General features: G+C 40.7%; 1 long non-coding RNA gene across 3 annotated transcripts; it reads right to left on the reverse strand.

Annotated features, from left to right (window-relative positions):
• Nucleotides 1-3,133: 3,133 nt before the first annotated feature.
• Nucleotides 3,134-11,088, reverse strand: LOC122155903. Of its 3 annotated transcripts, XR_006167334.1 has the most exons (4): nt 10,914-11,088; nt 10,273-10,465; nt 10,041-10,156; nt 3,134-5,651 (listed from the first exon to the last, which is right to left on the reverse strand). It is a non-coding gene; the product is annotated as an uncharacterized LOC122155903 (long non-coding RNA). The 3 variants fall into 3 exon arrangements; XR_006167333.1 differs by having other exon boundaries at nt 10,041-10,465; XR_006167335.1 differs by lacking the exon at nt 10,273-10,465 and having other exon boundaries at nt 10,914-10,962.
• Between the last annotated feature and the right edge of the window lie 11,361 nt (nt 11,089-22,449).

The following is a 22,449-nucleotide window of genomic DNA, read 5'->3' on the forward strand; positions in this document are numbered from 1 at the left end:
AAACATTTCTAATTGCGGAGTAAAAATTTTCTGGGAACTGGAAGTCTTTCCTTTTCTCTTTCAAGACCATGATGTAAAAGACTGAGTGGGGTCAACATGGCACAAAAGTTCTGGTGGCAAGGAGGGAAGCACTTCAGTATTTATAAGCTCTTCTTACTGCTTCAAAGAATTTATTTCTGTTAGTGAGAAGTGTTTGTGTAATTCAGCCCCACATGATCTTACTGTCTTGGGACCTAATTCTGTTCCCACTTAACTCTGTGTCCAAATCTCTGTTGATTTCAAATTGAAGCAGCCCTGGGTCTTTTGGTGGTTTCTCTATTTTTCTCACTAAGAAATTGTTTTTTTTTAAATTTCTGACATCACATGATGCAACTCAGTGTAGAAATGGTGCTTTCGAGTGTGCATAGATGTAAAGAAATCATTTTTCAGTGATAATGATAAATTCTCTGCAGCATAGTGAGCGTGGGAAGTAATCACTGCAGGACAGAAAGACTGTGGAAGAAGATGTGCCACCACTTCAGGATTCAGAGAAGAAATCATTCTCCAGTAATTAAACATAAGAAGAATCAACTGTTTCAATTAATTTTACCTGAGTTTTCACTTTTGTTGTTGTTGTTGTTTTTCTTTAAAAATTAAAACCTTTAGGAAAGCAATGACAGATGGAGTTTTCAAGGAAGTCAAGGGATTAAAAAAATATTGAATTGGCAAACTGGCAGGAAAACAATAAGAGAAAGAGATGCCAAAGAGTGTTGTTATGGTGGTGCTGGGAAAGGACACCAGTCCCAAGAAAAGAGAGGAGGCGATCAAGGGCCTGATCCTGCAAATCTTTATTTGCTTGTGTGAATGATCTCATTGATCTTAGCTGGTCTCTGTGCCTGGGAAACTATTTGTAGAGTCAGATCACAGAGTGTTAGTGAGCAAATGCCACCTCATTCATTGCCCAACCTGCAAACACTCAGCCGGAGGGATAGATCAGGGGGTGCTGGGAGGAGGAGGGGTTGCCAAAGAAGGAATGCAGGAGTGATGTTGCTCCGGCGTTAGCAGAGTGGTATCCTGAACATCACCACTGAGGGATGGCAACCCTTGATCTGAAGGAAAAGAGAGAGCCAAGATTTTAAGAACGGTTTTTAAAAACTGAATGCTGTTCTTGCATTGAGATTTTACTCCACCTAGGGCTTAGCCCAAGGGAAAACCTGACAATAAAGTTATAGACCTCCTTGAAAAATAAGAAATCTTGGCATGAATGTCTCTAGCCTGGTGTGAAAGCTGTATCCTACTCATGTGTTATGCCAGGCCACGGTGATAATGAAAGTACCAACAAATAAATACCCAATGAAGAAATAAACCTGTTGGAGTAATTTTTTGTGTTAAATATTCATTTAATGCTTTTCCCCTGTACTCATTACAGTACCTGCACAGTCCCAAATTCTAAAAGTGTTTGAGTGTCTGATTGCTGCTGAAACTAGCAGGTGTTAAGCACTTAATCACTTTTGAGGGCTCAAGTTCTATTTCACTAATATTATAAATTTAACAGAGCTCTACTTGCTTTCTCCCAGTGATGCTTCATCTGGTTTCTGATTGTTTATTTTGTTTCACAGCACTGACAGCACATTATTAATAGACATTTATGTATAGGGTGCATTAAGAATGTTTTGCAGTGACAAAGATTTTCACTTCCAAAAGGTTTGAACCTAAATAGCAGGCCACGTGCACATTAGTTACTTAAAAAAAAAAAGAGAGAGAGATTTATGTATTTATGGCAGTTGCATTTTCTCCAAGACCACAGATCTCTATTTATTCTCAGGGTGCTTCTGTCCTTGATGACATGAAGTGTTACTTTACTGGCCCTTGGAGAAAAAGCAGAAGGGAAGATGCAGTGTCTTCTAGTCTATTGCATAACCCACTGCTAATCACAGATCAGCTTAATTGCCACAGTGAGAAAGCCAGTGCTGCCAACTCTAACTAAAAACACTGATGCTTTTCAGAAAATGTTAGGGAAAGGATTTCTAGAAACTTGAAACATGAATAAAATTATAGAGAGAATTTTCTTAACAAAAGGAATGTAAAAGTTGCTTATTTGACTATGATATCTACCATACAAAAATGTGTCTATGATGAAGCAATTGCAATCACTTGCTGACGCGCAATCAGAAGAAAAGCAGACAGAAAAAAAAAAAGTGTATGATTTATTTATAAATCTGGGAAATAAAGAATATTTACTTTCCACACTGTATGTAGGTAGGGCAAAAAGACAGGAAAACACAGGTATGTGACAACAGTGATACCTTTAAAGGCACTGAGCACCTTAAAATATGTGTATAAATATACAAGGGCAGCTCCAAAAGTACTGTCTCCTGTAATATGACGTTGACCCACAATGTCAGAGGTGGACGTTGGTGGGATGGCAGTAGAGGCTGAACCTTTCTGCCAGTATTCCATTACACGCTGTTGCCGTGTGACAGATGGCAGCAGAGGGGCACTCAGACACAATGATGTCTGACATGGAAACGTGTATTTAGCAAAGGTGTGTCACTGAATTCCTCCATGTGGAAAAAAAAATATGGCACCCATTGACATGCATTGATACTTGCTGAACATTTGTGGAAACCAAACAGTGGACGTGAGCACAGTGAGGTGGTGGTTGTTGCATTTCAGGAGTGGTGACAGCAATGAGAAAGACATTCTGGATGGCCATGCACAGCTGTCACACCACAAAATGAAGAGAATCTTCATCAGCTCATCCATATGAATCGGCTAATGCTGATGACTGTGTTGAAAAACAGTGGTTTGCAGTTGAGAATTTGCTCTATCAAATAATGTTGTGCTCTTTTCATCTATTTGAGTTTCCATGGAAATAAATAGGAGGCATTACTTTTGGAGCTAGCTACACGTATTTATACGTATAAGTTTACTTACGGAGAGTAATGACTCAATCATGACATAATGGTAGAGAAGTCTGTCATTTCACCACCTGAGGAGCAGTTAAATCTAAGGCCATGAGACCTCAGACCTATTTTTAGTGAACATAATATTAAATAACTTTCTTTGTGATAGGTGAACCATTGGACTAATCACTAGAGATATGAGATCAAGGTTAAGTTCTGATAGAATGTTGTAACTGTATATTGGCAATCTTTTCTAAAATAAAGATATATATTATTACTGATTCTGACCTCCCTCTGATTTTGAATGAATGTAAATGTTACTCAGTGTCTTCACTATAGTTTCTTTACACTCACCATAGCATCGATAAGGTCAGGAACAGTGCCATTCATTCAGAATTCTGAGGAAAATACCCATTTTCTCATAATGACAGAAAATTCCTTTTTTAATTGATTTGTTTCTGACCATTCCTGAAATATTTAGGGCCATACAGGGAGTTCCTGAGTTCCTAGAGTTAGAATCATACAGAAAAATCATTGAATGTGGCATTGGGTTTGGAGATTCATGATCCTTGAGGTTCCTTCCAACCCTGGCCATTCTGTGATTCTGTGAAGTTCCTGTTATTAATGAAAACAATTTTTTTAATTTCTTTTCCTCTGTGAATTTTTGACTATTCAGACTCAAGATTGTCTAAATGCATAAATGTGAGTATCATAATTTTTTGTCACATTTCTTTCCCTTTATCAAAAAATCTAGCCCTGAGGCTTTTTTTTTTTTTAAGATAAATTGTGGAGGCTTTCTCTACCTCAGATATCAATCAGCCCTTTGCCCTTGTCAACAATTAAAATTCTTTCCAAAAAGCAATATAGGGCACTTACCAACAAGTCATCCAATTTGTCAAAAAGGGCCTGCTACAAACAGAGGGCACGTGCACTCAAAGACTGCTCTGAACTAGCAAGTAGGAGTGGGTGCAGGGTAAAAGGAATGGTAAGGAATAAAGTAGGGCAGCAGTAACAGAGAAGCTTGCTGTTTCATTCAAAGGTGTATCCTGGCATTCAAAGGGAGAAATGTTAGAGGAGCAGTGTTGAAGCTAGATGGTCATTGTGGTCCTTTTCAACCCAGGCCATTCTATGATTCTATGAACACCTCCAGGAGTACTGCCTGCGGTCTGCATCCACACCATGTTCAGCATCAGTCAGTGGCACAGAGCAGACCTCCACATTACTGCCACTAGAAGGATGTGCTCCAGTACCACATCTTGCTTTTCTGTTGAATAAAATACACGGCACAAGATGGCAAGATGTGTATTAAACAATTTGTACAGTTATTGGTATTTATTAAAAGAAGCTCATTGGGATGAAATGACTGAGATGGACTTCTGATGAGCGGAAATCTCCATCTTGAATTAAAAATGTCTCATTCTCTCTGTGTGCTGTATAAATATGGCATGTGTTTTGAAAATTTCTAATACGTGTCAGTTTCAGCTGAAGCTTTTGATGTAAATAGGAGTAAGAACATTTGGCACAAAACCCAAATTACAGCTTCACCACTGCAGTTTCATTAGAAAACAGATATATTAGAAAACTAATCTGCTGGGAGGCGCAGCACAAACTGACATTTGCTTTTAAGCTCTTACAGTGCCTGAATTACAGAATTTATTATTATTATTATTACTTTAACATATTTAAATTAAAGTCAATCAAGTATGTATCTGAACTCTGGAATGAATTATTATCACTGAGTCAGTACTTTGAAATCTGTTAATTATCTAGGAATAATCCATTTGGAGACTTGCTGCACAGATAGATTCGTACCATATGCCTGATCCAAAGACTTTCACCTGTCATTTAAAATAAGATTAATCTCTCGAATATCTTATACGTGAGTGCAGGGTCATGAATCTGAATGAAATGATTCTAAGGCAAACTTGTAATAAAATTAAATTCCAGTTTCTTTTTCTGGACGCTCAAATGATAACTAGACTTTGCTGTCAAGCCTGATGCTTGATTTAATCAGTAATAAATAAACAGCCCCTACCACAACAGGACCAGATGACCAGCTCAGCCTCTGCATCAATCCAACACCTGTGTGCAGAGTACACCTATTTTCAAAGCAGTTTTCAAGGAGAGTAGCTTATAGAACATGTGACAAGCAGGGATCAGGAATTAAAGTCTTGCAGGGATCTGTAAAATCTGAGGACATTAGCCACTTGAGAGACAGGAAAGCACCTGCTCTGCAGTGCAGTTTAGGCCATTCAGTAGGTTAAACACACAAGCTGAAACCCTGACTCCAGTCGAATCAGTAGCAAAATTCCCTTATTCTTTAAAGGGCCAACATTTCTTTTTATCTTATTGTTGCTATCTGTTAACTCCACTTCGCAAGGTGATGAACACCAGAAGTAACACTCTTGTAGTGACTGCCAGAGTCATGATGAGATTTCAAATCAGGCATATCTGATACATTTCTTCATCCATCACAGGAGAGGAGATGCTCTGTACGTGTGGGAATGAGTCCTTCATAAAGCAGCAGTAAAGCTTGTCTTCCTTATCAGGATATGACTTGTGTTTGAGAGAGAGGAACAAAACTTCCAAAGAAGGAAAATCTCCTACATTCATTTCTTCCATCCATCCTCCTCGATCCAGGAGTAATGAAAGTTCTTTGTTGTTATCTGCACAAAGCAATTGTCTTAAGTGCTTCTATCTGAATTTTCCTTGGACCAAGTGGAAAAGGAACTGATGAGACAATTTACATTGCTGGTTACTAGTTTGCTATTTAAAAAAAAAAACAAAACAACATCGAACATCAGCACAGATAGGAAGAAGGTAAGAAAGCAGCCCTGGCAAAGAGTAACAAGCAGTCAAACATTCCTATTGATTTCATAAAACAGTCCCAACTGTTCTTGGAACTGAAGTCAGGGTTGATTGTAAATTATGGGAAAAGAAAAAAAGGACAAAGTTATAGAAAAAGACAGAAAACTGTTTTAAATACAGCCTACAGATCCTGGGGGGAGAAAAAAAAAAAAGAAAAGAAAAAAAAAAGGTGAAGTACATCATGCAAGCAAAGAAAATAATGCATCTTAATTAAAGGAGAAGTGTGATGGATTGATTTCATTCACTGTTTACTTACCTGGACTCAGTCAGTAGGATTCTGTAGTTGTTAATTCAAAACCATATAAAACCTGGTTTCAAAATCTGTGCCTTTTTTTGACTGGCTTAAAAAAACTTTATAGTAACACTGTAATTTCTTGCTAACTCCTGAACTCTCTCCTGAACTCTTGATCTCTTTCAAGATGGCCAAAGTATAATTTTCTGTGTTCCTCCTCTCTTATCTTTATGTGCTCTTATTTTCGCAGTGTTTGTTCTTATACCTATTTGTCAATTTTTTTCGAGTTCTCTCTCATCTGGGGATTTATATCCATAAACACCAAAGGTTTATCTTAAAAAAGGTTATCTAACATGGAATATTTATAATCTTTATTATAATAATTATAATAATTTATAATAATAATAATAAAATAAATTTATAATTTATAATATATAATAAATATATAATATTTATAATAACTTATAATTTATAATATGTATAATTATATATATTTATAATAATTCCTTTATTAAATTTATAAAGGAAGTTTTAAGCAGAAATGAACCAGAAAGCAGTGTTAGAACTTGTTTTCATTCATCATCTACAAAACACAGCAAAACTTCTCTCCCTCTCACAACTGGATTGGCTTTCTAGCCCTTCTTCATCTACACAGTTACCTCCAGATACAAATCTCTCTACAGTCCTATAGTAAGCTAGCTGTCACCCAAAGTAACTAGGTGATATCCACGTGCCCCCACATGCTTAACATCCTACTTGTCTTATGGCAAAAAGTTGATTCTGTTACATCTCTGCATAAAGTAATATTGTGTTTAAACACATAAATCTGTCAGTGCTGACAGCATTGGTGTTTTATTCTATTTCCCATCACTGCAAACATCAGAGCGCTCTCCTTGTCAAATCAGTAGCATTAGAAAAATAAATCTTCTGGGAACTACATGGTCATAGCTGCTTCTTTTTTTCTCTCTCTTTACTTTGAAGTTTTGATAAGACATACTCTATATCTTTTCCAGCTTTTGCTGATGACTTGCATATTTCTTGGTGCTTGAAAAATGAGTCTTCATAGGCCACCAATGCCTGCAGTAGTTCAAAGCAGCAGACCATGCACATCTTTGGAAATAGCAAGAAAAATTCTTCCAAGAACTTCTGAGGCAGACGAAATAACCTTACAGACACTTTCTTGCCTGAATTCTACCTAGATTACAGGGATACTAAAGCACTGAGGCACATGCCTTTGATATTTTTTATCCTTTCTAATGTCACTACTATGATTCTTATTCATAAAAATGACAAACTCTACTATGACTCCTTGGAAGCTCTTGGTTTATATAAGAAAGAGCTAGACAGACTTGTTCTAATGAACAAAGAAAATACTGAACTCCACAGAAGCTTTCCAAAAGGATTTTGCTAAAGTTCAGGTACAGATCAAAAATTTAATCTTAACTCTGTTAATAGACCTCATTGAGTAGAGTAAGATATCATTAGAAACAATTTGAGATAACAGTATCAGCAGCAGCTTAGCAAAGCATGAGTAGCAATTGCAAACAGTGTGCCTAGCTGAGCTTTAGTCATGGCAATAAGAAATAAGCTGTCTGAAATGCATTGGCAGTGAGAACATTCAGAATTTTAAGGATGAGTGGGGGCTTTTAGTGAATGAAGGTCAGAAAGCAGATCTGATTGTAAACAAGAGCTCTGTTCCCTCTGACACTGAACACATATTCCTCTTTAGATTCCCACTAGCAAATACCCTAAAACCTTCTTGAAACTTAGACTCTGAACTGAGGTTAAGCTAGGCAGCATTCATCCTAAATGTCATACAACAGCAGCAATTTCTAGAATAAACATTCTTCCTTTTGTTATTGTTCTATATGATAATAACAGCTAGTCTGATATACTTTTTACTTGCTGACTTAGTCACGTGTTTGAGATTTGAAGTAATATTCTCTTACTAAGATATTTTTCCTCTAAGACTGGTCCTTTAAAACATCTAATTAACAGCCCAAAATTTAACAGTTACCACATGCAGAAGAACAAATGCGTTGGTGTTTGAGTTACCCTCAGATTGCTTTGAACACAAGAGAGATAATAGCAAATAGGTACAGAAGTTGATACAGACACAGTTACGAAAAACAGTTATTTACTGTCGTTTACAAACTGAGTACCTGGTTTAAATTCAAGTTTAATGTAATAGAGAAGAACGATGATTATATATAAGTATGTACACACGTACTTTAGCTCAACTCTGAGACATAAATTTACTTCTTCACCTCAAATACTGTCAGGATGCTTCCATACACAGTAATTCTCACTCTTAGGGTGAAACTCTATCTTCCACTCCCAGAAGTAAATCTTGCTGAAGGCAAAGAACGTGTGCTCAGATTATCATTGAAGGAATATTCAGACCCAAGCCTTTACCCACATCACAGATACCTGTGCTCTGCAATTTAATTAATTAAATTTTGACACTTCTCCTGAAGTGTTACTGGCTTTCTCCAGCTTTTGACTTGAGACTTACTAATGCTGCTTTCAGGTAGCAAGGTGGAGTCATCACCTGATGAGCAGAAACTTGCTGAGAACTATTTCTATGTTCAGTATAAACAAGTCATTAACCCACTGAGGAGACAATGTTCCCTTCTGCCTGGTGTTCAAAGAATTCAGCTCTCAGTGTATATATTCTTCACAAACAAAAATCTGTATCTCATACAAACATCTAAACTGGCAGTTGTAGTTTACACAAGCACATAAATTACAGGATGATGGAGCTCTTTATGTGCTGTTGATTGAGGGTGCACATAACACTAGACAAAGAACAGGTTGTAAAAGGTTGTAGGTTTGAAGGTTTCTGAAGTCTGGACTTCGAAGAATATCATACTGTATTTAACAGGGATTGATACCAAGCAGCCATGGCTATGATGATGAACACTTTTTCATTTCAAACCTAGAAAATGTTCTTCATTATATCTACAGGTAATAGATATAGCACAGATCAGTGAGGTCTAACAATAAGACCCACAAGTTCCTACAAAATTGCTTCTCTGTTGATCCCAGGAAAAGCCTTCTGCTTCCCAACTGGCACCAATACTCAATTTCTACGATCAAAGCGGAAAACAGAGGTGCCACCTTGAAGCTCTTAACCTTTTGTTTGTCAGTGTAGAGACTCATGCTTACAGTGGTTTGAATTTCTAGTTCATCTGTTGCTGAAAATGATAATTTTGCATTCACTGCAGCCTAGAAACTAACTTAAGACATTCATCTCTAATGGCAAAGCTGTGTGAAAGAGTCATAGGATCACAGAATGCCTTTGGTTGGAAAGGAACTTAAAGGTCATTAAGCTCCAACCCACCCACTGTGGGCAGGGCTGCCCCCCATCAGCTCAGGCTGCCCATGGCCCCATCCAATCTAGCTTTGAACACCTCCAGAGATGGGGTACCACAGCTTCTTTAGGCAAAAGACCTCATTGGCACCCTGTACCGGCATGTGTGGCTCCCTTCTTTGCAAACTCAGCTGGCTCACCACCACAGTTCAGTGCCCTTGGCTGTGCTGTCTGGAGGGGGTGCAGAGCTGGGTTGGGCTGTGCTCTGATCCCAACCATCCAGAAGGATATAGAGAGATTAAAAACAAACAACAACAACAAACTACTTCTAAAGTGGGATTTGGATGATTTCAACAATGTGGTTGGCAACATAACTGTACAAATGGTTGTGTAAGTACATCTGGAAAAGAAGTAGGAGAAACATAGCAGGGAGTGGGAACAGGTAAAGGAATAAGAAAAGGAAGAACCTCTCAGACTGGCTTTGCTGGTGGAAAAAACATTACTGGGATGTTCTGGGGGTATCGTTCTGGGGATATGAGTGGGACAAGAAATGAAAAGTAAGGAGAATGAGTGGGGGCAGAAGAAGATGGAAGTAGGGAAGGAAAAGGGTAAAGTAAGGTCTGCTCTTCAGGGGCAGCGGCTACTGATCTGGCTCAGATGAGTTATAAAATCTTGCCATTACTGTTAAAAAGCAGCAGCGCTAATAAAAATATAACCACTGCAACCAATAAAAAATACCCACATGCAGACGTATTCCTTGTTATGAGGACAGAAATGGGTTGTTGTTACTCAGCATATCCCCTCTGTGTTTTCATGGACGTGATGAAAACATGATCCCAGAGCTGGCAGTGCTGCACCCTAGCAGGTAGAGAAAAGGGGCTGCATTTCAGACTGGACTTCGGACTGTTGGATACAAAGCAGCTAAGAACACGTCCATTGACTGAGGTAATCTTTAAATCTATTTGGAAGCCTACATTGTCGCATTGAGCCATCCTTCAGGGACCTCCTTCCAGAACTTTCCAGCACACAGCCTGCATTGCGTTCCACTCCTCCTAATCTTCATTGAACCCAGCAATATCTCTTGGATGTAGCTCCAGAGCAAGAGTATGTAGCAGAATGCTGTTGCCAAAAGTCACTGCAGTGCTGCTGTTCAGGCAGTTTTGTCTCCTTTGCATTGTCAACATAATTAAAAAATAAGGGTAGATCAGGCTCTTTACAATAGTAACAGTTTTGCATGAGAAAAAGGAATAAAAAGCTTGAAATCACTGACTTCTTACTGACGATACCATGTTATCATTGATAAGGTACTAAAAATCCTCTCTGATGCATACCTGTCATTATAAGAAAATATAGTTCTTCCTGATTCTTCTTTGTTTTTCATTGGTGTACTCTATTTCGGTACTATGTTTCATTGCAGTTAACCCCTGATGGAACTAACAATAATCAAGCACATACTAATTTAGCATGGGGTTAAGAAACTGAGAATAGATGATCGAATCTAAGCAGCCTGGGAAACAAAAGTGAAGCTTTTTTTTTTTTTCCCCAAGCAATAAGGTAAACAGCAGTAGGGACACTGTGCTGTGTCCTTTGGTATGACTGTGCAAAGTAGCATTACCTGTTGTCTGAGTTCCTCCTGGGTCTAGAGTTCCTTGCCCGCAGCTTATTAATGGTAAATCTGAGAGTCACTGCCTTAACCATTGCCTCATCCCGACTTTGTGCTCGATTCCAAGAGCATCACCTAGTTTTCTGGCGACCTCTTTGAATCTGAGTTGCTCAGCACTTTTCCAAACAGAGCCATAAGCTGGATAAAGTTCAGTGGTTTCACTGCAAACAAGTCTGCCTTCTGCTGGGTTGATGGTGGTGTTAAAATGTAAAAGATCAATCTGCTTTCTTAAAAAAGATTATTTTCCTCTCTGGAAAATGTAAACAAACTCCAATAACTTCCTCTGTTAGGAAAACATTTTTTTCATTCTCTTTCCTTTGTCAGCATGCACCTGACTGCAGCTGTGGCTGATACCGAGCCTTTGCTCTGTTTACTTTAAAGAATAAGCCACTGCTGTTTGATTTAGTTTATCATTTTTAATGCATAAGCCCTCTCTTGATCTTGCATTCCAGGGAAAAGGAACCAGAGTTCCTCTAAACATCATGCAAGGTGCCAGACTTGTGGATGTAAATCTCCCTAGCTAATTTGCAAAAGTGAGATTATAGGGAAAACACTCCCACCAACAACAAACATGTGAGCACCAAGTTCCCCTGGCAGCATTAATGTCACGGGTGTGCTTCAGCCCTGCCAGTCACTTCTCATTCCACTGTCAGTGCTCCTGTTCAGTGCTTCTTGCTGCATTGCACCAGTATAGCTTCTTATTCTAAAGGTCAGCCACCCACATTAGAGTTCAAAAAGACATTTAATGCAAGCAAAAAAAAATCGAAGGTGGCTTTCATCAGACTTTACTTGAAACAGATTAACACGGTAAGATTTGTTGATGCATAGGTCCCAAATTAAAAAAAAAAAAAATTCTTGTCAGGGATATGTGAATTGCAGAGTGAATAAGACATAAAGAGCTACATTCTTCCTTGTGCTTCCATCTGTTTAAAATACTCAGGTTGCAAGTGGAATTGCACAGGGTGTTTTTTTAAGCTTGTATCTGCAATGAATAAACACTGAAGAGCAGGTCTTAATGTTTCATTCTTAAGGCAGAAATACGGACTGTGACCTTCTCTCAGGAAACCTCGGAGCAGTGATTAGGGTGGCTGGAAGCCGGCTTCAAACAACCTAAAGGAACTCCCAGCCCTAGGTCTTGAAGGCACTCCCCAGGGTGTCTCACTGGAGGTGTCTGACACAGGTGTGACAGCTGCTGAGCATTTGCTGTCAACAGAGCAATGATCAGGGCAGAGCCCTGCTGTCCCAGGTTGCCAGATCCTTCCCCGTATCACAGAGGGGCAGAAAATGAGCTGCGATGACATCAGCAGAAGATGTCTCTATGTATTTGCAGTAGGGGAAAAAAAAAAAAGAAAAAAAAAAGCCCTTTCCCTCTTTCCCTTCCTTCTTCCTATGTCTTTTCTTTCCTTTTTCATCTCTGGAAAGGGGCTGGCAGGGGAATCACAACAGCACTTCATGAAACTTGGGGATCCCGTGGGGTGGGAATATTCCTTCCTGGCCAAATTGCCTCTGCTGTTTTTGTTTTTTTTTTTTTTTTTTTTTTTTTTTTTTTTTTTTTTTTGTTGCTGCCAGAGGAACAAAGCAGCCACTATGTCCAAGAGGAATGGAAACAGGCAATAAATGTGAAGTTAAAGAGGTTTTTGTTTTATTTACTTATTTTTTTCGCACAGAACCAAAAAACAGCAACAGCTGCTCAAGATGTAAACACAGTCCTCTTTAGCATAGAAACCACTTATAGAAATTCTTTGAATCGACTGATGCTCAGTAAGGGGAAGATGTTTACATAAATCCCACACTCCATCCAAGATAACAGCACAGTTACATCTTAATCTGAATGACACCGGGCCTGATCTTTCAGACTACTGAGGTGAAGACTTCCTGCAGAATTCCCCAGGTTAGGAACAGGTTACTATTCCTAAGTGCATCTGTCTGATGCAAATATTTGCAATTCTTCACTCAGCAGTTCAGCCCTGGGGCATCTTTGCTGGTTTTGTGGTACTGTGCCCACACAGTGATCCTGGAGAGGTCTCCAGGCACCAATACAATCCCTGAGATGTTTCTGGCTGTGCTAAGGTAAAAGGAACAGATTGCTGGGGCAATTTGCCAGTACTTTAAAGCTTATTTACAGCTACAGAAACCAGCATTACAAATTATCCTTCCGGAGAAGAGAACAGTCTGAAGAAGCCTGAAAGTTTAGGAACACCTAACTTGACCTCTCTGACCGTGGGGAATCGGGCTCTGCCTCAGAAGTGACCATATCCTATCTCCAGACATTTCCTCTGCAAAGCAGGAAAAACAAACAAGAGATTTCTTATCCTTTTGTTTTCATGTCATTTTTTTGCAGTGTAGACCTAGGGATAATGGTCTTGCAATTTTCATAATTTTTCATGTTTTGTAAGAATGAAAAAAAAAAAGTAAATGATTTCCAGTTGGAAGCTTGGCTTTGAGGAGTGCATTGTTTTTCCTCTTGTGGAGTATTGAACAATGTGAAATTTTTGCTATCAGCTGAACAGCCACTTCAAGTTAAAAGCAACTTTCTGTGTAAAAAATGTATCAGTTCCATTCTGAAATGCAAATCTTTAGAATCCTCATACAAAAAAAAAATAAAAAAAAAAAAAAAAAAAAAATCTGGGCATTTCAAGCTATACTCCCAGGCCTTCTCCATGTTCAATAAGGATATGCAGGGGCTCAACTTGAAGTGTTTGTTCAAGTGTTTTGCTGTAGAGGAGGCCCTGAGACCTTGATGGCAGAAGGCATTGTTGTGGTGATTTCAGAGCTCGAGGCAGGAAGCAAATTGCATATGTGGCATCTTGCAAAGGATAGAAAATAACACCGTCTTTTTCTGAAAATATAAAAGTGGGCTTTCCCTTGGATTCTAAATGCACAGATTAGTGGTCGTCAGCAGATTCAAGGAAAAGAGCGAGGAAAATGATAGAGAAAGCGAATCACAAGAATAAATAGAGGTCTGTCTTCCTGCAGGCTTTGCTGAAATGCTTTCAAACAATTGTCTTTGGATCAAGAAAAATTACTGAACGATTTTGCGAAACAAAGTAAAGCTGCAAATGAAAGCAACGCTCTGACAACCAAAGGAGATGTTTCCAAACAGAAACATAGTGAAAGAAAAGGTTGGGGGGAAAGAAGGGGGGATGTGTGGCTCTACGCAAGAGTGGAAAGAGGTTTTTAGAGGGCTGGCAGAAGCTTTGAGGATGTTAAAGTACTTTACTAAGTTTGTGTGGCACACCTATATTCTCAGTGTTTCACAACCCTGACTCTGGCCGGTGTGGTATGTAAGAGAATTTGTGTTTTCATCCTCCTGATGCTGGTTTACGTTATCATTAGAGGAGTTTTCCTCCAACCTGAGATATCCATGAATTTATTTTACTGACCAAAGCTTTCACGTGGACTCACAATGTACTGGGGGTGCCTGGGCCCTTTCACTCAGCACAGATCCCTCAGTCTGGCCTGTCTGTCTGTCTGGGGCCCTGTGGCACCCACCCTATGTGGGCTCTTTGAAACAGGGACTCCATTTTCTGTTACTTTTTAAAGCTCTTAAACCCAGCCCCTAAAACACACGGTCCTTCCTTCTGTGTAGGGCATCTGGGTTATTTCTTTAATTATTTGGGATTTCTGACTGAGCGATTGTGTAACATTTGGAAGGCTTTCTTTTCTCTGTGGAGCTGCGAATATTTTCACTGCACTGCGGCCATCCTGGACCTTGCCTCATGGTTGCTTCACATGCAGACACGTTGTGCAACCTGACAAATCGTCTGGTGCTGCAGACCCTTACACCAATCCTAATTGTACTCGTGGAGTGGAAAAACATGGTAAGAACCGCTCCTAAACTGAGCAGAGCCTTCCTGGCTACGTAGGAAGGGACACAGCCCCATGCAGTTGCCCCTGCACAGCTCTGTCAATTCACAGGGACACAAAGGTCCCCAAAATTGTGCTGAAGCATACATGTCAGTCTGCAATATCTTTCTTTAGAATGTGAGAAAATTGAGGACAGCCTGACTTAGACTGGTAAAGACCAGCTTCTATTCAGTGTTATTATCCAAACTCCCACAAAAAAAAACAATATAAAAGAGGCATATTTATTGCCTGTATTCCAGGAACCTGACTGAATAAGCAATGGATGCTGTTTACTGTAGACCAGAGAAAATTATCTGCCAAAATAAGATTTTATTCATGGTTTAACGATGTTAATTCAAGAGATCCAGACCTGGCACTGGAAGGCTTTGGTTCCACAAACACTTGAGTCCGGTACTGAAGCCAAAAGAAGCAGTCCAATTCTCTCTCTGCCGTGATTTTTTTCTGACTGGATGCTGTCCTTTCTCTTGTTCTGGCATCAGAAGGTGTGCGTTCATGCAGTGGACCATATTAAAGCCAGCCAAGGCCTTTTTCCATGCATAGGTTTTCTCCTGGACATGATCTTCCGCATGAAGCCCCATGGTGGCACAAAGGATGAAATGGCACAGAGCGTGGAGGGAAACAACCCTGGGGCAAGGAGGCTGCAGAACGGCTTATGTCAGTGGCACTGCTGTCTTCTCACTTAACTTGTCTGTAAATTACTTTGTGGCATCAGTTATTTCTTCTTGCTGTGGCCTCCAAATTCGTCTACCTGTTTTGGAAGCACACCCTCCACAGTGCCTTGCTACAAAGAGGAAAAGAGGATGTTATGCATACAGGATATTTATTAAAGTCAGTGCGTAGCACTTACCCAAAGAAAATATACAGAATGTGCAAAGAGTAGGCAGCATACCTATCACACGGGGTTATATATGGCTTAAACTATGTCAATGCTGAATTTCCAAATCTGGAACTCAGTAGGCTGCATTTTCCAAACACTGGCATAAATGTTTGCATGCCAGAATGGGAAATGGGGGTGAGGCTGGATCATCTTGTTCTTCCATAATCTACACTCCCAAAATCTATGGGATTATGCTGTACAGCAGAACCACTGTTGAAAAAGACCTGGTGAAAAATATGTTCCAAAATAATTAACTGGATTTACAAGAAGTTTAAATAAAGAATATTTATTTTTCTCTGCTACATTCTGGATACTTCTTAATAACGGAAAAAAAAAAAGAAAAAGAAAAAAAAAGCCAACAACAAAACCCAGTATTTTTCTGGGACCCAAAAGCAGCAGTTCAGTTGCTGGCATGAATCCCTGTAGAGTACACGGAAGAAAAGAGAGGAATTGGGCTGTGCTATTTTAAAAGGCTGCTTTCATTGACCGGAACTGCTCACTGGACTGCAGCACATTAACACCAGGGGAGTATTTGACTTCTTTGTTGTTGTCGTTAATGCAGCTCTTAGAACTTTGATATTCTCAAGCACTAGCCAGACTAAATATTAAATATTTCTTCTGTGATGCTGATTGTTCTTTTGCTTCTTCCTCTGCTCAGGATGTACTAATCTGCTGACAACCTACTTGGTTGGCATACAAATTGCCATTTTAATTTTTCATGATACTGATACTACCAAATGCCATGCTGCAGGTGGTTGTCGGTGAGAACAGGGGTTTGGTTTCTCCTCATTAACACCTCTGTTTCACAGACAATATGACTTTCCTGGCAGACTTCACTCCATGGCAGGGACCGCAGGAAAGCAGCACCTTGAGATCTGTGCCTCCAGCACTTTCTCTTTTTCTTCTCTCCTTCCCTTTGCTCCCCATACCTCTTTCTTCTCTCAGTCCATAGCCTATTGAACTCCAGTTTTACAGCCTGGCTTCCTGCATTTCTCCTTCTTCTGGAATGATGTCTACCTCACTCATATCAGTCCCTCTGTCCCTATGCACTTGTCCCCATCAAGACTCATCCCAGACCCCATGACACCCTCCTGGAGAGTGAACCAGTGACCAGACTGAAGGAAAAACAAAGTAGTGAACGGGGAAGTACCCACTTCCAACCCATCCCCATTATGCTGGTGAGGCAGAGGGCAGTCCTGCATGTACCTTACAGACTCAATGCTGTAAGACAGAACTGGGAAAGGGCTAGGAGAGGGAAATGTGTCTAGCATGGGGTCATGTGTCTAGCACACTGCAAAGCGGTGCATTGGTATTGCAAAGGTTATACAAGCATCAGCAGCTGATGATTTGGTACTGTTTGATACCATATGTGTTTAGAGCTGCAGCATGCTGACACTTCTGGAAAAGGGGAGATGGGAGAATTGTTGCTATTGCTTGTCTTCTAACTTCTTTTAAAAATATTTTTTACTGGAATTGAGCAAGTAGAGTGGTTACTGTACAACATAAGGTTGGTTATTCACTGACGAGTAGGCACCCTACATCTGCTCCTTGTCTCCTCAGGCAGTGGTCGATGACTCTTGGCTCAGAGACAACATGCTGAGCTCCAGATTCCTCTGCATTACTTGCAGCCACCAGGGAAAGCAGAGCAGAGCACCAGACATCACTTGTGCTGCATCACTTCCTCAGCACTGTCACACCAGCCTACTGGAAGTTGGGGTTTTCTACTTGGAATTTGACACTGGCCAAAAGGCATCAGAAAGAGAAAACAACAGGATAACAAGGGTGGCAGCACTAATCCCTGCTCAGTAGAAGTGAAAGGCTGTCCAGGCAAGGAAGACATGTACACAAGTTATCCTCACAGGTACATAGCCCTGGTCAGCCAGACTTGAAGTTAAACACACATTTATGGACAGGATTGCAAGCATGCATGGGCCTGACACTCTCCAGATTTGGATTGTAATGGTTACACACGGGTGAGTTAATCTTCACTGCACAACTTGATTTGGGATGAGGAAGAGATGATCTATCTTACGAGATCTTGTCTCTGAATCTCCACTCTGCTTTCAGAAGCGCTCCCCAGCCAGACTAATAATGCCGTATAGATCTCATACCTGGAAGAGGAGGAAGAGATACCTCCAGTGACCTCTTGATGCTATGCCAGCTTGGTCAGTGGCTCTCTTCTCAAGCATAATGGGCTGCCCTAGGTTCACCTCGGCACACTGACAATGCATTGCCTTCCTACCAAGTGAGACCACAAGCTCCGCATGCCTCTTAGCTGTGCTGTGAGCTGAGTCCCTGCCACAGCACAGCTTGCTTAGCAAGTTGCCAAGGCTACCCCAAATCCCTCCCCTCGTCTCCTCCACTCCGTGTATCCTCTCTGTGGTGTGCAGATGTCGGCTTGTGTGACCTGCGGCAGGCAGGCAGCTGGCAGCAATGGCAGCCCCAGAGGAGGAGGCCCTTGCTGGAAGGACTCTGCTGGCAGCACGCTACAGGCTGCCCTTCTCGGTTCTCATTCTCTTGGCACCTACAGCCCTGTCTGACTGACTTTGACACAGGCAAAGAATCAGCCCAACAGATGGGCCTGGTGGCAGGCAACCAAGGCTCTGTGAATGCACATTGTCTGGGTGCGGGGACCAAAGCTGCCAGTCAGGGATATCCAAAGAGCTGCCCGTCACAGCCCTGTGACGACAGCACCAAGCTATGCCCCGAATAGACAAGTTTTAATGTCTTTCATAGTAGCAGTGTTTGGAGTGAGAAGAAGCACAGTAAAATGGTGTCAGAGCTGACAGTGTTCCTGGGGCATCTGGGCAGGGCTGCAGCAGAAAGGAGCCCAGAGGAAGAGTGGCTGTAGCTATTCGTGTCATTAAACCTTCCAAGCCACAGGAGAGGATTTTATGTAGGGCAAGGCAAGCAGTAGAGAAAGTTTATCGCTTGTCTCTCAGTCCCTTTGAAATTAGTACCAAAATCTCACACATCACATGCTCTAACTAAATGGCTCAATAACCTTTGGACAATATGCAGTGGCCCCTGCACATACCATGTGAGCAGACCAGCTTTGCAAGCCTAGTTACCAAGGAAACAGGCTTTAAACTTCAAACATAGGTAGTCAGGAAGACAAAGAGATTTTGTACTTTTTTGGAACGCATTGCTTTTCTGATCAGGGAATGTAGAATCTTGCTTTTAAAATTGTCCTCAGTTTGGTCATGGAGCTGATGGAAAATGCTGCAGCACTGCAGGTACTGATTCAGTGACTGAGCAGAAAAATAAAGAATATATATATATAAGTTCATTAGAAAGCATTGCCGGGTGGTTTACTTTAAAAGAAAGCAAATACAGGTATTAACTGGGCAAGACCTTCCTATCTGTGAGGGAGAATCAATCATATTTTTTCTGTCCTGAGTTTTTTTTAGCATAAAGCTTTCAAGTTGCAGTGTAACAGCTTTATAGGAAGAGTAAAAAGATCACTGCCATTCCCTGACAAAGTGGCACTGAACTGGAAGTATCTTTCCTGCAAAATTTATTCCTTATGCCCTTTTCTAACTCTGATCTTCAACTTCTTTGTTTAAATGATTAAAACAATTTTGTTCCAAAAACCACAGTCTGCAGCACAATCTTAATCTAACTCTGGGATTGAAGAATGGGAAAGTGTGTGCTATGCTCCTTGCTTTGTATGAACTCCTGTTCTCCAATAGCCAAGTGAGAGCCACTGTGGGCCACTGTGAGCCCCTGCAATGTGTCAGGCATCTGTCCTTGCTGGTTCCTTCACCTGCCTGGCTCTCCCAGCGGCACTGCTGCCCTAGCCATTGTTGCCCTCTTTAAAAACAGCTTAATGTGAAGCGTAAGCAGAGTCACTCTTTTAGCATCTCATTTCTCATCCCCTTTAGAATACATAAACTGTCCATGGAGAGTTTGAAGAGCAGCTTTGGTGCATGTAACAAAAAGGGAAAGAATTCTGCTAGCTTCATTGTCATCACATCATTTAAACGCACAAAAAGTTACACCTTCTGTAGGATAGTGCAGTGAAAGTTGCAAAATTATTACTTTCTCTGTACTTCATTTGATCAGCCTGTCAGGCCTTATCTACGCCGTCAAAAATCTGAATCTTATTTCTTCTCTAAAATAGCACCGTTTTTGGCAACAGTGTAATGTTAATGCAGACTGAGATCTTCAGCATGTTTCTCTTGAATTTCTTGTGTTATCTTATCCTAGAAAATTAGGAATCAAAGAACAGTAGAAACAGTTTGAGTAGGAAGGAACCCTTAAAGGTCCTCTAGTCCAACTCCCTTGCAATGAACAGGGACACCTGCAGCTCTATCAGGTTGCTCAGAGACACGTCCAGCTGACCTTGAGTGTTTCCAGGGATGGGGCTTCCACCACATCTCAGGGCAACCTGTGCCAGTGCCTCATCACAAATACTGGGCTCCATTTGTTAACATCTCACAGGATCATCAGAGGTGGGTTTATCACATAAAGACCCCCTTGTAAACAAGACTTAAGATGCATCTTAAAGGAGCGATAACAGTGCTTGATAGCATGCCCCCTTGAGACTAAGCTGTTCTATTGATTTCAGTGGGGCTGCATAAAAATAACTGCTAACAGAATTTGGCTTGGAAACTTTAAAAAAAGGAAAAAAAGAAAAAGAAAAAAAAAAAGAAAAAAAGAAATCCTTAAGCCACAAGCAGCATGTGGTTCATTTTGCAATTACTTAGCTCACCAATATATCGATGATGAAAACAAACCTCCCCCACTCCCAGACCAAAAAGAAATTAAAGTAGGAAAAGCAAAATTGCCTACACAGGCTAAATGACACACAAACAAACCAGAGCAGGAAAAACAGATTAATGAATCTTCTTTTCCGGGGTAAACAAAATGCTGGCTCTTTGCCAGGGAGGAACACATCGACATCAAGCAGGGGATGGCAGGCTGGTGCTTCTGGCAGCTGGTGAGGCTCCTGTAGGGCTGCACACCGGGCAGGCTCAGGCTGAGCCTTCACCCCATCACACACGAGTGGCAGTGAACTGTGGGCTGCAGGGACACACACAGGTCTCTGCTCCAGGCCTGGCGTGGCAGGAGGTTGCTTCCTCAGGGGATGTGCTGGAATACTGCCAGGATGGGAGAAGAACTCGGGCAAGGCGGAGTCTGATGCTTTGTGACATTCCCTACCGCTACTGCTCATCTGAGAGGGAGCAGCTTGAGCTGAGCTGGGCAGGTGATGCAACCCATTTGCTCATCAGGCCCCAGTGCTGGGGAGGCCAACATCTGCTTGTATGCTTCTTCTGTACCTGTGAGGCTTAGGGCATCTTAGCTGGTTGAAACCTGGAAAGTCTCCCTTCTCTTCAAGTCCTTCATGTTCTAGAACTGCCTTGCAGATTAATGCATTAAGACAGTAGTTCAAAAAGAGCTTTGCAGAGCACTCTCCCTTGCTAAATCTCAGTCACAGGGATTAATGCGGTGATTTGAATGCATGTGTTTATAGAGGCACACAACAGCAGTCCCAGTGCTGAGGAGCGAAGGTGGTTTCCAGCAGCTGACAAAAGTCAGAGGCCCATCTGAAACTTTGGTTTGCATTCACAGGACATTAGGTCTTCTTGTGAAGCTTCTCTGCTAAAGGGCAAGTGAAATAGTTGCCCACTCACCAGCAAAATATAAGCAAACAAGGAAATATCCTCTCCAAATCTTAGGCAATGTGCATGCTGACATCTTCCAGGGTGTATTTGAGAGCACACACAACTTGAGATTTCTTGTATAGCATTAGTTATAACTAGGCCCCTAGCACAGTACCCACTGATAAGAACTGATGCTGCCTCTGCAGAAGATAAGAACCAGGGAGCTTAGCTGAACAGCATGGGAGAACTCTACCCACAGAGCAACAAACACACCCCAAGTGATAAGAAGGTACACAGCTATTTTATGCATCACACTGAGAATCATCACAGTGTAAATCAGCAGAATTGCTGGAGCTTATGATTTGCAGTTGAATAGGCCATTCAGTGGCTGGACAGTTTAAAGGCAACTCCAAAGTAACTGAGGTTCTAACCATGTTTTTTCCTTATTTGTGTTTGTGTAAATGAAGAGAAAAGATTGCAGAGACAACCTGGCAACAGATCATAGATCCTCCAGGTATATCTTGTAACAAACGTGCTCAGTAACCAGCAAAAGAGCAGGTCTCCAAACTGAAAACAGGATACACTGAATTTCTCTGCAGTGCAGTTTTTCTGGTTCTGAAGGCACTGGACTACAGCTACTCAATTAGAAATCTAATTTTCTTTATTCCTTTAGAACAGAGAAATCCTGGGGCTTGTTACCTTCAAAGAAATACAGACAGAGTCAATAAAATAATGAAATGTTTATATTGTCCAAGTATTTCCTTTGAAATAGTAGAATCATTATTTGAGAAAAATAATATAGCATCCAGCACTGGACTATTAATAATGCTGCATCTAAGGCAGAGAAGAAAACCATTATTTCTCTTCTGTCAAATCTGTTACTAACGAAAAAACTACGTTCAAAGTAGAAACACTTCAATATTTGTTCTTTCGATAATTAGGATGAAATTTTAACCTTTACTCTTCTGAAACCCTTAAAGAAACATCCATTTATCTGCATGTGAAATTAATATTGGAATGCTTTATTGATTCATATATAAATAATAAAGGCACAGACTAGCCCTGGAAATTTCTCTGTTTGCATTGATGCCTTGAGCTGGAAAAAAAAAAAAAAAAAAAAAAAAAAAAAAAAAAAAAA

The sequence above is a fragment of the Centrocercus urophasianus genome, unplaced genomic scaffold, assembly GCF_019232065.1.
Source record: "Centrocercus urophasianus isolate 14NV4802_14NV808 unplaced genomic scaffold, USGS_Curo_1.0 seq_12, whole genome shotgun sequence".
NCBI classification, from domain to species: domain Eukaryota; kingdom Metazoa; phylum Chordata; class Aves; order Galliformes; family Phasianidae; genus Centrocercus; species Centrocercus urophasianus.